We start from the raw sequence: 14080 nt of genomic DNA on the forward strand, positions 1-14080 counted from the left end.
TTATGTAGGAGCACCCAAGGGGTCAAGCAATCCCATACATCCAAAAATAATTTATTTTTTTCTATAGTTTGGGATTTAGTATTGTAGGTTGAATAATGTATGTAATAAAGTCAAATATTTTAATAAAAAATGTTGGCAAACATTGTGATAAGTTTCATTTGACAAATATAAATTGCATTTGGGTTTCATTTCACAGGTCAAAATTGAATTTTGGCCAATGGGTGTCGATTTTTCAAAGTTACAATCCATGACATCATTAATTTCTCCTAATAAAGTTGAAATTCAAATTTTGGGTGCCCATTTGCTGTTGAGATTCATTTTCCAATTGAAAACCTATTCGAATGGAATGGAAAGGCAAAGCAGACTCCTGTTTTGGCACACTGTGGGATAATGCCATTAAAAATATTAAATTCATTTTCTAAATGAGATTTTGGAGTTCTTTTTCCATGTTTTTTCATAGCATATGGGAGTTACAAATTTTTTAAGATGAGAACTTTAATGGAGTTTATTTGATATTTTAAATGATGATTTTTCACCAAGATGGAGATCTTTTTCAATTCTTAGGCATAGATATTTGGGAGGAGGTCAAAAAGCTCATGTTTGTTGGTTATGATGAAGGATTTTCAATAGAAAGAAGCTCCATTCATTCCATTGTTGAATATAGAGGTTATTAAGTTAATTGTTGAGGGTTTGCAGGTTGGAGAAGCAAGATCTCACTAAAAAGAAGACCATTCCAAGGAGCAAAACTCTATAATTCATTTGTTGATATTTGTTGTTATAGATTAGAGCTTATTTCTATTTTTTGTTGTATTCATTAGCCTACAAGGTTGAAAACATTGTGTAATCAATTTTTTGAAGTTTATGCAACTTTTATAGATAGGTTTTGAATGAAAGGTACATACAGATTTGTGTGTTATTTCATGCATTTTGGATTCATAATTGTTATTTGTTTTGAGATTTGAGAGAATAGTTTTAAGTGTTACCCTCCTCTTACATCATTAGTATCAAATTAGATTATCTTGTGTGTGAACAAATCGTTGAAGAAAGGCAATTTGCACCAAGATTGTGAGTTGTGGGTGTTGAAAACAAACTGCTTCCAAGAAGTGAAGCCACATAAGGTAGGGGTAGAGGTGGTGATAGAATCCCTAATGATGTTATTCATGGATATGATTTAGAGCCTTGATAAGTCAAGTTTAAAATATGCAAAAATATTTATGCAGAGGTTTTGAGAAAAGGAGAAGAGAACTTGAAAGTGAAGAAGATGAAGAATCCTCTAAAACATCTACCCAGTCAAGTCGTGAAATAAATATATTGGTGACAATTTCTATTGATCGTTGTTAATTGTTTTGGCATGAGACATTGCTCAATTCATCAAATATAGTCATTGATGGAAACTCAGGTCAGCATTCTCATCCATGGTGATTGATTTGCTTATACCGGAAGCCCGAGTGAAGATATGGTTAAGTTTGGTAAGTTAGAACAGGGCATTGACATAGTACACTATATTGATCGATATTTCATTTCAGTTTAATATTATTTGTTGTAGAGCTAAGGGAAGCTTGATAGATGTCTGGAGTACCTTATTTCATGGTCTTAGCCTCCGATGATGATTGTTGTTCAAGGTAGAAGATCTGGTGTACAGGTTTTTGGGTTGAACAATGTACTATGGCCGACTTGTGTTATTGATCGTTGTGCGGAATTGATGGAGAAGTTTTGGTGATTATTTTTGTGTTCAAGGATGTTTAGATGACATTTGGGAAGCGTGTGGACAATTCTTTTTGGTTCTCATATGCATTGGAGATCAGATTCGACCAATAATTCATACATGTTTGATGAATATGTTAAATGTTCTTGAGCCGACATGTAGACAATATGATTCCATGTTGCAGATATATAAGGATGATGTAATTGATTATTTTGAGTATGGAAAAAGGTTGTGTGATTGATAGTGTGCAGATTCATGTGCACAATTCAAAGATTTGTGCTCCAGATTAATGCAGAACAATGAATCAGAGCAACATAAGGCAGAGTATGAAATGTTTTATTATTGTGCTTAATCAGAATTATTATCAAGCATTTGTAGATACTAATTTCTAGTTCAAGTAATTCTATAATCTTTGTAATTATACTAAGGGCGGTGAGCCTAACCTTGTGAGCAGTGAGCTCTAGACAATATGCATTCCCCATTGTAATATTTCTATACTACTACAAAGTATATTTATATTGTGAGTTCATTCCCACCATGGTTTTTCCCTTAACCGGGTTTCCTGCACGTATAAAATTCTTGGTGTTATGGTGTTGTGGCTATTTGGTTTATGTTCTTGCATCTTTATTTTGTTCATATGCATTAAGTAGTTGAAAGTACAATTCTATAAAGTTAAAGGTTACAGAACACCGATTTAACCCCCCTCTCAATGTTCCTTGACTAAAACAATTGGTATCAGAGCCTACTTCCTCAGAAGAAGTCTAACAACTTGAGGAGGATCCGAGAAGGTATTTCAATGGATTTCGGTTGTCTTCAACATCAACTTCTAGTTGCACTAGATGATCTTGATTAGTCCAAAGTTGAAGTCCGGGAATTGCAAGGGAATCTTAAGGATGTTGAAAACTTCATTCAATCATTGAAAGAGAAATTGAACAAATCTAGAGAGAATAGAAAGGAACTTTGTGACAAGATGAAAGAGAAGGAAAGAAAATGCATGGAAGATGGTCACCCGAATCAAGCCCCGAAGGAGAAATCATAAGAATGTGTGAAACTTGCAAAAGAAAATGCAACATTGAAGCATGAGATGGAATATATTATGATGAGGTTAATAAAGGAGATTGAAGAAAGGAAGAAGAATGAGGAGAATCTTGTCGAGTCCCTGAAAGATAGATCTAATGAAAGTTGTAGACTTAATTGTGAGAATGATCAGCTGAATCTTGAACTGCAACAATCCAAAAATAATAAGAAAGAGATTGAAAGGTAGATTGTCATTACTAGGGATGAACTTGCTATTGTAAATGAGTACAAGGAGAATTTCAAGATCAGCTCAACTAAGCTTGATTAAATGCTTGGAAGCCAGAAGAGTGAAGATGACAAGCAAGGTCTTGGATTTGAGAAAGGTGAAAACTTTGGATTTGGTCAAAGCAATCTGAAGTCAGCAAACCAGAAGAACAAAACTAAAAGGTCTCTGGTAAGACAACCTAATGCTCAAAATTTCAATGGCAATTGCTTTGTTTGTAGTAAATTTGGTCATAAAGTTGTTTAGTGCAAAAATAGGATGAATCATGTAATGATCCATCTTTCTCCAGTCAATCTTTAAATGCAATAAGTATGGACATAAGTCAAATGAATGTAGAAGTGTGATGAATAGCTCTTTCAATAGAAGGAATATTAGATGTTATGCATGTGGTAGGTTTGGACACATTGATAATTGGTGCATATCAAGAGGAAATCAAGGGAATTTCAAGCATAGACAAGTAAGTGTGGTGTGCTACAATTGCAACAAATTCAGTCATATTGGTTAACAGATTTATCACTTAACTCTATATTCTCACACCCACAAAGGTGAAAAATGTAACCACAGTTGAACCAATCTGAACAAACTATTTACTAACTGATTCTTTGCTTATTTTACAAGGTGGCAGCTACCTTAAGATGATATTCAATGAATAGAAATTAACCGAAATGCTTTTAACTGGAAAGTAAATAAGGAAAGATCTTTTAACCATAAAGCTTTGAAAAGGCATGCATAAAATACAAACACTTTTTAGATTTTCCAAGATTTTGAAACAACTAAATTGCTACAAAATACCATTCAAAGATAATATTTTTGCAGCAATAGAATATTGAAACCAGTCACCATCTCAAATATAGATGCATCCATTGATAACCATTTAAAAGAACAAAAAGCATTCACACACCATAATTCAAAGATTACGAATATATGAAGCCACCAACAAATTTTCTATATTGAAAACACTAAACAAAAATATGCTTAAAGAAGTTTTTTCTCTTTAGAGTAAAACAAAGTTTGCCCCAAAAGATGCTTCAAGATCTACTAATCTACTTATTTATAACTACTAACCCCTATCTTTTCTATTTTCAAGAAATGGTTACTAAAGTAATGGTCTTGAAAGCGATCGTTTCAAAATAAAAATTTCATAGAGCAACATCAAAATATAGACCATTTCACAATAGATAAGACTATAAAGTCACTAGACTCAGGCTCCAACATCAGGCATCGGGTTCTGCTTTGCAATCCATCTATCGATCTCATCTGCCTTCTTTTCTTCTTCAATCAATGTCAACAGTATATCTTCAAATTCTTCCTCATCAAAAATAGTAGCTCGAAAAAATTCAGACAAGTCCAAAAGAATATGTCCCTGCATTGTCTCAACATCTGGTTGTGCCACATGACCTTTCTTATCTTGGAGCACCATTTTCTTGAAGTCAATTATTAAGGCTCCCTCCTGTTGTGAGCTCTCCCTTTAAGCATTGTTCGTGATTTTTAGCTTCTTCTACAATCTTATCTAATATGGTGATGACCTTCCTATATTCACTGAAATCAGTTTGTTCTTTCCATGCAAAAGACCATAACTGTCGAACTATATCCTCCTACTCCTTCTCTAGCCAATTCAAATCTAGGTTGTGAAATGACAACTCATCATCATGAGGCAAAATCATTCTATTATGATCAAAATCATGACAATTTCCTCCTTTTAGCTATCTTTAATGTTTTATGCAAAAAAAGGCATCATCAAATGTACTAACGCATGTCACCACCTTTTTCATATCCTTAGTTTCTTAATGGCCATTAATGATAGTACTTTAAAAATATTCCCTTGATTTATTCCTTGAAAGTGGTGCATGACGTGGCAATTGACGAGGCAGAAAGAGGAACGACAAGGATCCGTTATCCTTGTCAACCTGACAGGCTCATTTAATTATGACAATGCTTAAGAATGACCTATCTTTACCATCACTCAAGCTACCACCCTAATAGGGTACCGAAATAACTTGAAATCACATCACCAAGATGTCCTTACTTGGAATCAGAGATGTCCCTTAAAGTCTCAAGGAAGCTCAACCTTAATCACAACATGAAGGATGTCGGAAAGTTGAGAAATTGGACAAGTTTGCAACCATCAAACTCTTTCAAAAGAAACCACAAGTCCGACTTTCTAATGGCATGGACTTCCCTAAGTTAATTGGGCGATTGGGCGGTTTTAAAAGTTAAGAATCCCATGACAGAGGTTAAGAAACTCGGACAAGCTATGACAAGGGAGGAAAAGGAGAAGAGTCAATCAGGATTTACACCCTACCTGAAGTTTGAAAATTTATGGGTAACATATCCAAAATCAAATAAAGAAGACATGGGTTAAAAAGAGTGATAATGATGTAGGGATTGTATCTGCACCTGAATCCGGTGCTAGAAATTCATCGGGGAATTAAATTAAGGCCTCTGGCCTAGGCAAAGTTCTCATGAATATCTTGTGATTTTTCATGAGTATCCGGAAGGTTTAGGGAAAAATGCATTTAATGCACCCTAAAAGTTAGATATGCAAGTAATAATAGGCAACTTTACACCTTCATTTGTCACTTTGCATTCGAGAGAAGAGGGGGAGAGCACTCTGCGAGAAGATTATCCAAGAGATTGAAGTGTGAAATTGATTCCCATGCGAAACCCTAATCCGGGTAAGAAAGTATTTCTCTGCAAAACTTTTCTATTCAAGAATTCTGAAGATGGACACCCCTTTGGTTGTTGATATTACTAAAAGAGCTCAACCCAATTTCAAGAAATATCCATTTATTTCAGTCGAAGTAGACCTGCAAGGTGCATTCTTGTACCCTCCATACAGTGTTCTTCATGTAGAGGACATTAGGGTTTATATCCTTGCAAACCTTGAGGAGTTGGAAAGCTCTCATTTGTTGAATCTCTACAATAAGTAGTTGATAGACAAGGATTTCAAGCTAAAATCAAAATTCAAAGTGTTGGAAGAGAAATTTTTTGTGTAGTTTGTCAAATTCTCGCTACTCGATGAACTTGAGTGGGTCCGATATGTGCTCAGTTAGGATGCACGATGAGTTTATGTGGTTAAAAAGTCCATTCAAAATCACCAATAATAGGGTTATGCTCAATTGGTGTTTTGCCTACTTTGAAATCTATGAAGAACCAGATTGTCACTGATGCAACCAGTTTGAAATTCGATAAAAGGGCTATGACTATAAATGATATTCTTAAGGATGATGTAATATTTGCTCCCATGGTTATCGGGTACAAGATTTAAAGCTCTATTAGGGAGAATTCAGTATCTGGTACAACAATTTATGCAGCTTATGAGATGATCCAGGAAGACAAGTATGATCTATGTGAGTTCCTTTGGAGTCAGATGATGAAGAACCTAGAAAATATCAAGCAGGACAAGAAGCATACTTTCAAACATGATACTTTAATTTTGTGTTTATTTTATTTCATGATTAAGGTTCCAAGAATAGGTTAGGTGCATTGGGCATATGATAAACCAGTAGCTATCCAGATCAGAGAATAGTTATACAATGTTGGTGATAGAAAGACCCAGAAAGCCGCTCTCTAGGGATATTTCAAAAAAATTCAGAGTGAAATGCAAGATAGAAGAGAATCCCTAAGTTTGTGATTGAGAAGTATAAGCATACTATTTACTTCATGGTTGATATAGACCAATGCCTAATGAAAGCAGTTGAACCTAGAATTGTTTGGATCATGCCCATGGGGTATGAAGTTGAGGAGAAAATTCTTGAGCTATATGCTAAACATCTATTGAGAAAACCGGTAGATCCATCAAAAGAGGTTCGACACATTTTCTGAGAAGGACTTGTTGGAATCAATGAACACTGAAAGGGGGGGTGAATCAATGAACACTGAAAGGGGGGGTGAATCAGTGTTTTATAATCTGCAAACTTATTAATCTGATTCTTAATCCACCAAAAGAACAAGAAAGAAAATGAAATGCAGAAACTTAAAGCAATTATCCACACAACCATAACACCAAAATTTTAGTGGAATCCCAGAAAGGGAAAAACCATGGTGGGATTTGAACCCACAATATTATTATACTATGGCCAGAAGTATGATAATATTACATAAGGGGAATGCACTTGCATTCAAGCACACTGCCTAGAGCTTACTACTCAATTACAAAAGGGCTAAAACTCAAAGGAAGGCTCACTATCTTATAGGTGTAAGAGAGGAAATTTTTTTATCTCAAGGATGATGAATCCTCAAGGACAAACCAACCCTCAGTTACCTCCTCAAACTGGCGCTAAGATGAGCTAGAGGATATTAAAATTATGCAAGAAGTGTCAAACACCCAAGAGGTGTCTCTCGATTGCTTTGCAAAGCCTTTGTCCTCAAGATGAGTGCACAGAGCTGGGACACCAGCGTGGTACATTGTCGTACTGTACGGACGAAGTGCAAAACTCTAACAGAGAGTCTAGGATGTACTAACAAAAAATTCTTAAACAACAAAAGAGTACCGAACTATTAATAAATATAGATTACGAATCAAAATAGGAGAGTGCAAGGAAAATAAAAAATGTTACAATGAGTCCACGCTTTGAAGCCTCCCGCAACTTGATATCCTCCTCACGATGATATTCCTACACACATATGAGAGAGGTAAATATTGGGGTTGTGTTTTAGAGTCTGCCTAAGTCAGACCCCCATTTTTGTGTTTCCACCTCCACGGATAACCCACAAAGCCATGGGAAAAGAGAGATGATAAAGATAATAGATAATCCAATACGAGGTTGGAAATAAAGATTGGAAAGTGAAAAAGAGAGGTTTGAGTAGACTCCCCTTTCACAAACGATCATTGGAGTGCTGGTGTGAAGTGCTTGAAATGCTTGAAAATGCTTGAAGTGCTGCAACAATGGTGGTGTTCTCCAAAATAATATCCAAGAGCTCAACTTGCAAGAAGGAATACCAAAAATCCTAAAAGAATCCCCTCAAAATGCCTCTAACATGAAAGATAAAGGCCTGAGAAGGAATTTGGACATCGATGGGTGCATGTAGAGGTGTTATGATTCATTTTGGGCGCAAGCGTAATGCTCAAACGACCACCTGCAGACTGTCATATTCACGGGGCGCTAGCACGTTGTGCGGACGTCTTCGTGTAGCGCCTATGTCCCCAAAGATGATAGGTTGGTGGAGTTGGTAATACTTCATCCAAAGTTGACACAAATGGTCTAAGTGGACAAAAGGACAAGATAGCCGAGTTCAACCTCCAACGACATGGGGAAGATGCCATTTGTCATGTTTATCGCAAAGGGGTGAGATTTTTGACACCACATTTTGCCCCCACTTTAGCGAGCATGTCTCGGCCAATGGATGCGAAGCTAAAGTAGAGAAAAGGATGAAAGAAAAGAAAGTAGCAATAGGGAGGTATATTTTCGTTGATCAAATGAGGTTGCCCCCAACAAAATGATGCTAAGATTTGGAATGGATATTGGTACTTGGTACATCACAAACACGCTAATTGCAGACTAGCATGATGGATGGTAAGGTAAAGAAGTAGATGACGTAATAGAAACAAACCTCACTTTGGAGGAAAGTCCTTGGTTACAGAAAGATATGAGATAAGTGGCCACCATTGGTATAAGATATGTCGGTATGGTTGGCAGGATGTGCCATGCTAGATAGCCATACGATAGGGTGTGATATGTCAGCATGGATTACCATACGATAGGGTGAGATGACTGCCAGCATGGGTAGCGATACACTTGATAGCCATGCGATAGGGCATATGAAGATAGATTTGTTGGAATGGGTAGCGACATGCTAGATTGCCATGCAATAGGGCAAATGAATTTGGTAAGTAGTAGATTGGTCCCTACCAAGGCAAACAAGAAAGATGGATCAAGAATGGTTTGGCCCCCATGTAGGCGATATTTGGAACTAATCAAGTGGATTTTGCCCCCACCTAGGTGATCTTGGAAAATAAAAAGATCAAGTATTTTGGCCCCCACCTAGGCAATCTTGGAAAAGAGAAATATCGATTGGTTTGGCCCCCATCTAGGCAAACATGAAAAGGCAACTAGAAAAGGAAATAAATGCAAGAGCTAAAGATAAAATGCAACTATGATGGCCACCCCTTAGAATGATATGTGTGGAAGACATGTTATTCTAAGGAGAAGAGTGGTTGTGGCACGTCAACATAGCAAGATGTTTCCATGGAATGCCACCAAGAGAAAGTGGCACATAGATATCCAAAATATCAAAAGATGCAATGCAAGAAGACAGGGGGATCCGATAATTTGGCATCATAACCCATAGCAGTGTCAAAAGTATATATAGTATCACTGCCAGATGGTTGTATCGTCATAGCGCCAAAGGTTTTAGATTGGAAGAAGAGCACATGCAGACAAAGATAAATTAAAAATTTGGGTCAACATGGAAGAAGGCAAAATGATTCCCCCAACTCTTTGCATCGTTCTTGTATATTGGAAAGTAACATACGACAGATACGAGAAGTGGATGGACAAATAGAGGAATGTGTAAGATAAAAAATCCCCTGTATCTGAGCACCTACGGAGTAACTCGAGTCCTGCAAGAGAGAACAACAGATAAAGATAGTCAACCTCCTGTATCCAAGTACCTATGGAGTAACTTGGGTCACACAGGAGGGAACAAAATGATAAAACAAGTACAAGGGAACACATTCACACATACATATACAAGAAGATGGAGTTAAATAAATAAAAAACTAAAATTCATCCTATAGGAGATCATCATCCTCCCAATCTAGGTCATAGGGAGAAGACAAGAGAGCTCGAAGATGGACAACAACTAGAGTGGCACTAAGTATCTCACCCATAGCGAGAGTGAGGGACGAAGCCACTTTAACTTCGGCATTTGCAACCTCAGACGAGGTTAGTGTCAACGATCATGTGAATATCAAATACAAGGTTAAAATCTCCTCCAAAAAGTTGAACATGCAAGCCTCTATGGAGGAAGTGAGTGACTCACTCAAAAAATATGAAACAAGAATAGGACTGTCAACCTCTGAAAGAGAGGCAGTGACAAACTCAAGAGAAAGTGGGGTCCTATTAATGACACAAATAGAAACAGGAAAAACTAGTAGGCACTGAAATAGGCAAAGGAAGGGATGAAGAACATACCTTCAATGATTTTCAGCATTGAAACTTAGAGACAAGACCCTAATCGAACTTGCATATATACGAGACAAGAGGGTCAAGTCTCCTATTGACCGTAGCAGGTCGAAGGACCTTGGGAAAGCTTGGATGTTGAAGTGGAGGCAGAACAGGTGGAGCAGACATAGCTACACTAGACACCACCTATGTGTGTGATATGTTGAGAGGTCGGGACAAAGGAGGCATGTTCGACAAAGACATGATAAGAGGAGGCTCCAAGGAAGGAGTGATGAAGACCTACACCCACTTAGGGGGAGGTTGATAGAAATCCCCTAAAGTGGAAAGGAGCAAGACCAAAATAAATATAGAGATGGGAGCAACCAAAGGGATAGGATCCAAAACAACAGTACTAGGTGTTATGGCCACACTAACGGAATGCAAGGCAACATCATGCTCTCGAGCTCGGGCTCGTTGAAAGCATTTACGTTCACGCGCACACTAGTTTCAACGGAGGTGAGGATCACCAACCGAAGATGAAGAGGACTCAAGAGCATCATGCTCCATAGGAGAGGCCTCCAAAATTGTGTCAAGGACAAGAGAAGGCCCAACTGATGAAACAAGAGGTGCATCATAGAGAGGTAGCACATTTATAGCAACGAGCTCCCTACCTCATTTCGCTCAAGGAGTAATCGGAGGAATAGAGGGTGCTGACACAGACTGTGAGGAAGGTGCAAGCGGAGATGAAGGGACATGAGATGAATGCTACCCCTTGTCATAGCAATATGGACGAGGAATGTCATCCATGATCGGGAGGTCGAAGGGAGGACGGGCCACAAACTTCAACAACATGGGTGTCTTTCTTTTGGCTACATTGGGCATTGTCATAGGAACATCAGACACTGTTAGAGGTTGTATGGTCCAAGGTGGATGTGGAGGTCTACTCGAGGGAGCGGGCTTAGCCTCGGCCCCCAATGATTAAGGGACATTAGACACCACTCGCTTCAAGACCAGAATTGATGGAGCAAGAGTCGATGCAGGAGGTGGCAACGAAACACTATGTTGCATGGATTTAGGTTTCCTAGACTCGAAAGCAACCTCTTTTCCTTCTCGAATCAACACTACTCCCACACCTTCACCTGAAGCATTTGTAATCATTGTGAAGTGTCCATTAGGATCTGGTATAGTCAAGACTGGTGTTGATGTCAACGTTTGCTTCAAAAGATGAAATGCCTCTTTGCACTTCTTAGTCCATTCAATTTCTTTTCCCTCTTTTGAAGAGAAGTAATAGGTGTTGCTATCTTAGAAACTCCTTCCACATACTTCACGTACTATCCTGCAAGATCCATAAAAATTCTAACCTCTCAAACATTCTGAGGTGTTGGCCAATCTATGATTGCCTCTATCTTTGCAGGATCAACAAAAATTCCTTTTGTAGATATAACATGGTCTAAATAGTGTACCTTTTCCTAAAAGAAGGAACACTTCAAAAACTTGCCAAAAAGATTTCAATCTCTTAGCCATTGTAAGACAATTCTCAAGTGCTTCTTATGTTCCTCTTCATTCTTGGAATAGATCAATATATCATCAATGAATATAAGCACAAAATCATCCAAGTATTCTCAAAAGATACTATTCATAAGGTTCGCGAACATTGTTGGAGTGTTTGTCAGGCCAAAATGTACTACAGTGAACTCGTAATGCCCATACCGAGTTCGAAATGTTTTTGGGATATCCTCTTCCTTTATCCTCAACTGGTGATATCCTGATCTAAGGTCAATCTTAGAGAATACGACAACACCCTTCATTTGATCAAATAACTCATCTATCATAGGCAAAGGATACTTGTTCTTAATGGTTACCTTGTTCAACATTTTGTAATCAATATATAACCTCAATTTACCATCCTTTTTCTTCACGAAGATTATTGGAGCAGCCCACGAAGATACACTTGATCTTATGAAACCTTTCTTAAGAAACTCCTGCAATTGAGCCTTGAGCTCATATAGTTCTATGGTAGTCATTCTGTAAGGATTCTTGGATTGTGGCTCAGTTCTAGGTAAGAGTTCGATAGAGAAATCAAATTCTCTCTTTGGTGGTAACTCTGAAAGATCTTCTGGAAATACATCCAAGAACTCTCCGAGAACTAGATAATCCTTAGGGCTTTTCTTGGCATTATCCGAGTCACTTACAATGATAGCAAAAATGGAACATCCCTTCCTTTGAGCTTTCTTGAGTTGCATAGCAAGGATGTGTCTCAGTTCAAGAGGCTTTTGAGACCCATGAATCCCAACCAGATTTCCATAATCATCAACACAACTAACAACTTTGTCCTCAGAGTTTACTACAACTGTATGCTCAGTTAACCAATTGATACCTAAAATCACATCATATGATCCCAGTGGTGCTATATATAGATTAACCTGAGTTTGAAAATTAAGAAGCTCTAAATCACTGCAAAATATACATGATTCTACCTTCTTAGTTGGTTCTAGTTCTAACCCTTTTGCCGATTGTTTTCACCTGAAGTTTTTGGTTGAATTAGTTCTTTATAAAGTTAAAACATGTTATAAATAGAATAAGACATCATTCATAAACATAAAGGACCTAAGAAACTTTATGCACTAGATTTGGCAATCCAAAGTTTTATTTATACTAGTAAGGATTTCAAATATCCATTCGATTACATAGAGTGACTATTAAGGTAATCAAGAAGTGAATACTCCTCAGATTTTTGTTCAATACTATGATCATGGTCATATGGTAGATAACCCATGGATTCCTCTTCTAACACATAGCTATGGGGTACATACCCTTTAGATTCATCACTAGTGGAAATTAAAATTATTTCCGATAGAGTGGACTTGCGTGGATCTTTAAAAATCATTTCTATACTTTCCTCAGTAGACCTTTCTCTAGAAAGTGAAAAAGTTTTGGATTTAGTAGGAGAGTCTAGAAGTATGAAGTTATCAGCTTCCTTCATCTTGCTTTTCTCCTGATGAACTTGAGACATGGCATGACTTCAGGTTTCGATGTCGCCTAACCAAATTGCTTTGTCTTTGTTGATTCCTTCAACTTCTCTTTCTTTCTTAACCCTTAGGTAGTGCTCATTCCCAGTCACTGTCTTTCTAGCGGTCTTTCTGAGACACACCATTCTGGCACAAGAATACTCAACCATTATATTCTTTCAAAGTTTTATTTGATCTTATAGGTTCCAGTGTTATAAACCTAGAGCTCTGATACCAAAATGTAAAGACGTAGATGTTCTAACTTCATTCAAAGAATGAATACTCTTTATTCTTCAACAAATATGTAATTCGTTTAATAAATTCATTTGTTTCTCTCTTTCTCACCATTCACTAATCACATAATGTCATTCTATATGTGAGTTCAATAATAGAAATTCATAGGTCTATATTAAATAAAGATATATATTATAGTATTACAACATAGGGTAATCTTTTCATAGTGTTTCAATCATACTTTTCATCATTCTAATTTCATTACATAACTTAGGCATTCAATTGCCTTAATCTTAAGTATACATATACAAGATAAATAACACATTAAGGGGGTGAGATGTGTCCTTTGATCTCCAATCCTTTAGCTATCTTCAATTGAATCCTTCAAATGAAGATGAGAACAAGATTCAAGTGCCTTTTCCACCCAACCTTGAAGCATACGCTTCCCCGAAATTCTTAGTCAATCAAGAATACCCGACCCTGCATGAATTTCTTAGCAAGAAGAATTTGATATGCAAGATGGAATCTTGGTGCATACCTAGTATGATATATGCATTTTCATTTATTATATTTCATTTAAGAAACAAGCAAGATCATTACAAGGATATGGTAGAGAGTCATAAATACATCCATCTATTTCAATGGTCAATAAGTTATTCGGTTGGGTATAATGCCATGCATAGCAATGAGATAGTTTGGAAAAAGCAAACTATACTCTCTAAACCCC

This window comes from Cryptomeria japonica, chromosome 8, assembly GCF_030272615.1.
Source record: "Cryptomeria japonica chromosome 8, Sugi_1.0, whole genome shotgun sequence".
Lineage (NCBI taxonomy): Eukaryota > Viridiplantae > Streptophyta > Pinopsida > Cupressales > Cupressaceae > Cryptomeria > Cryptomeria japonica.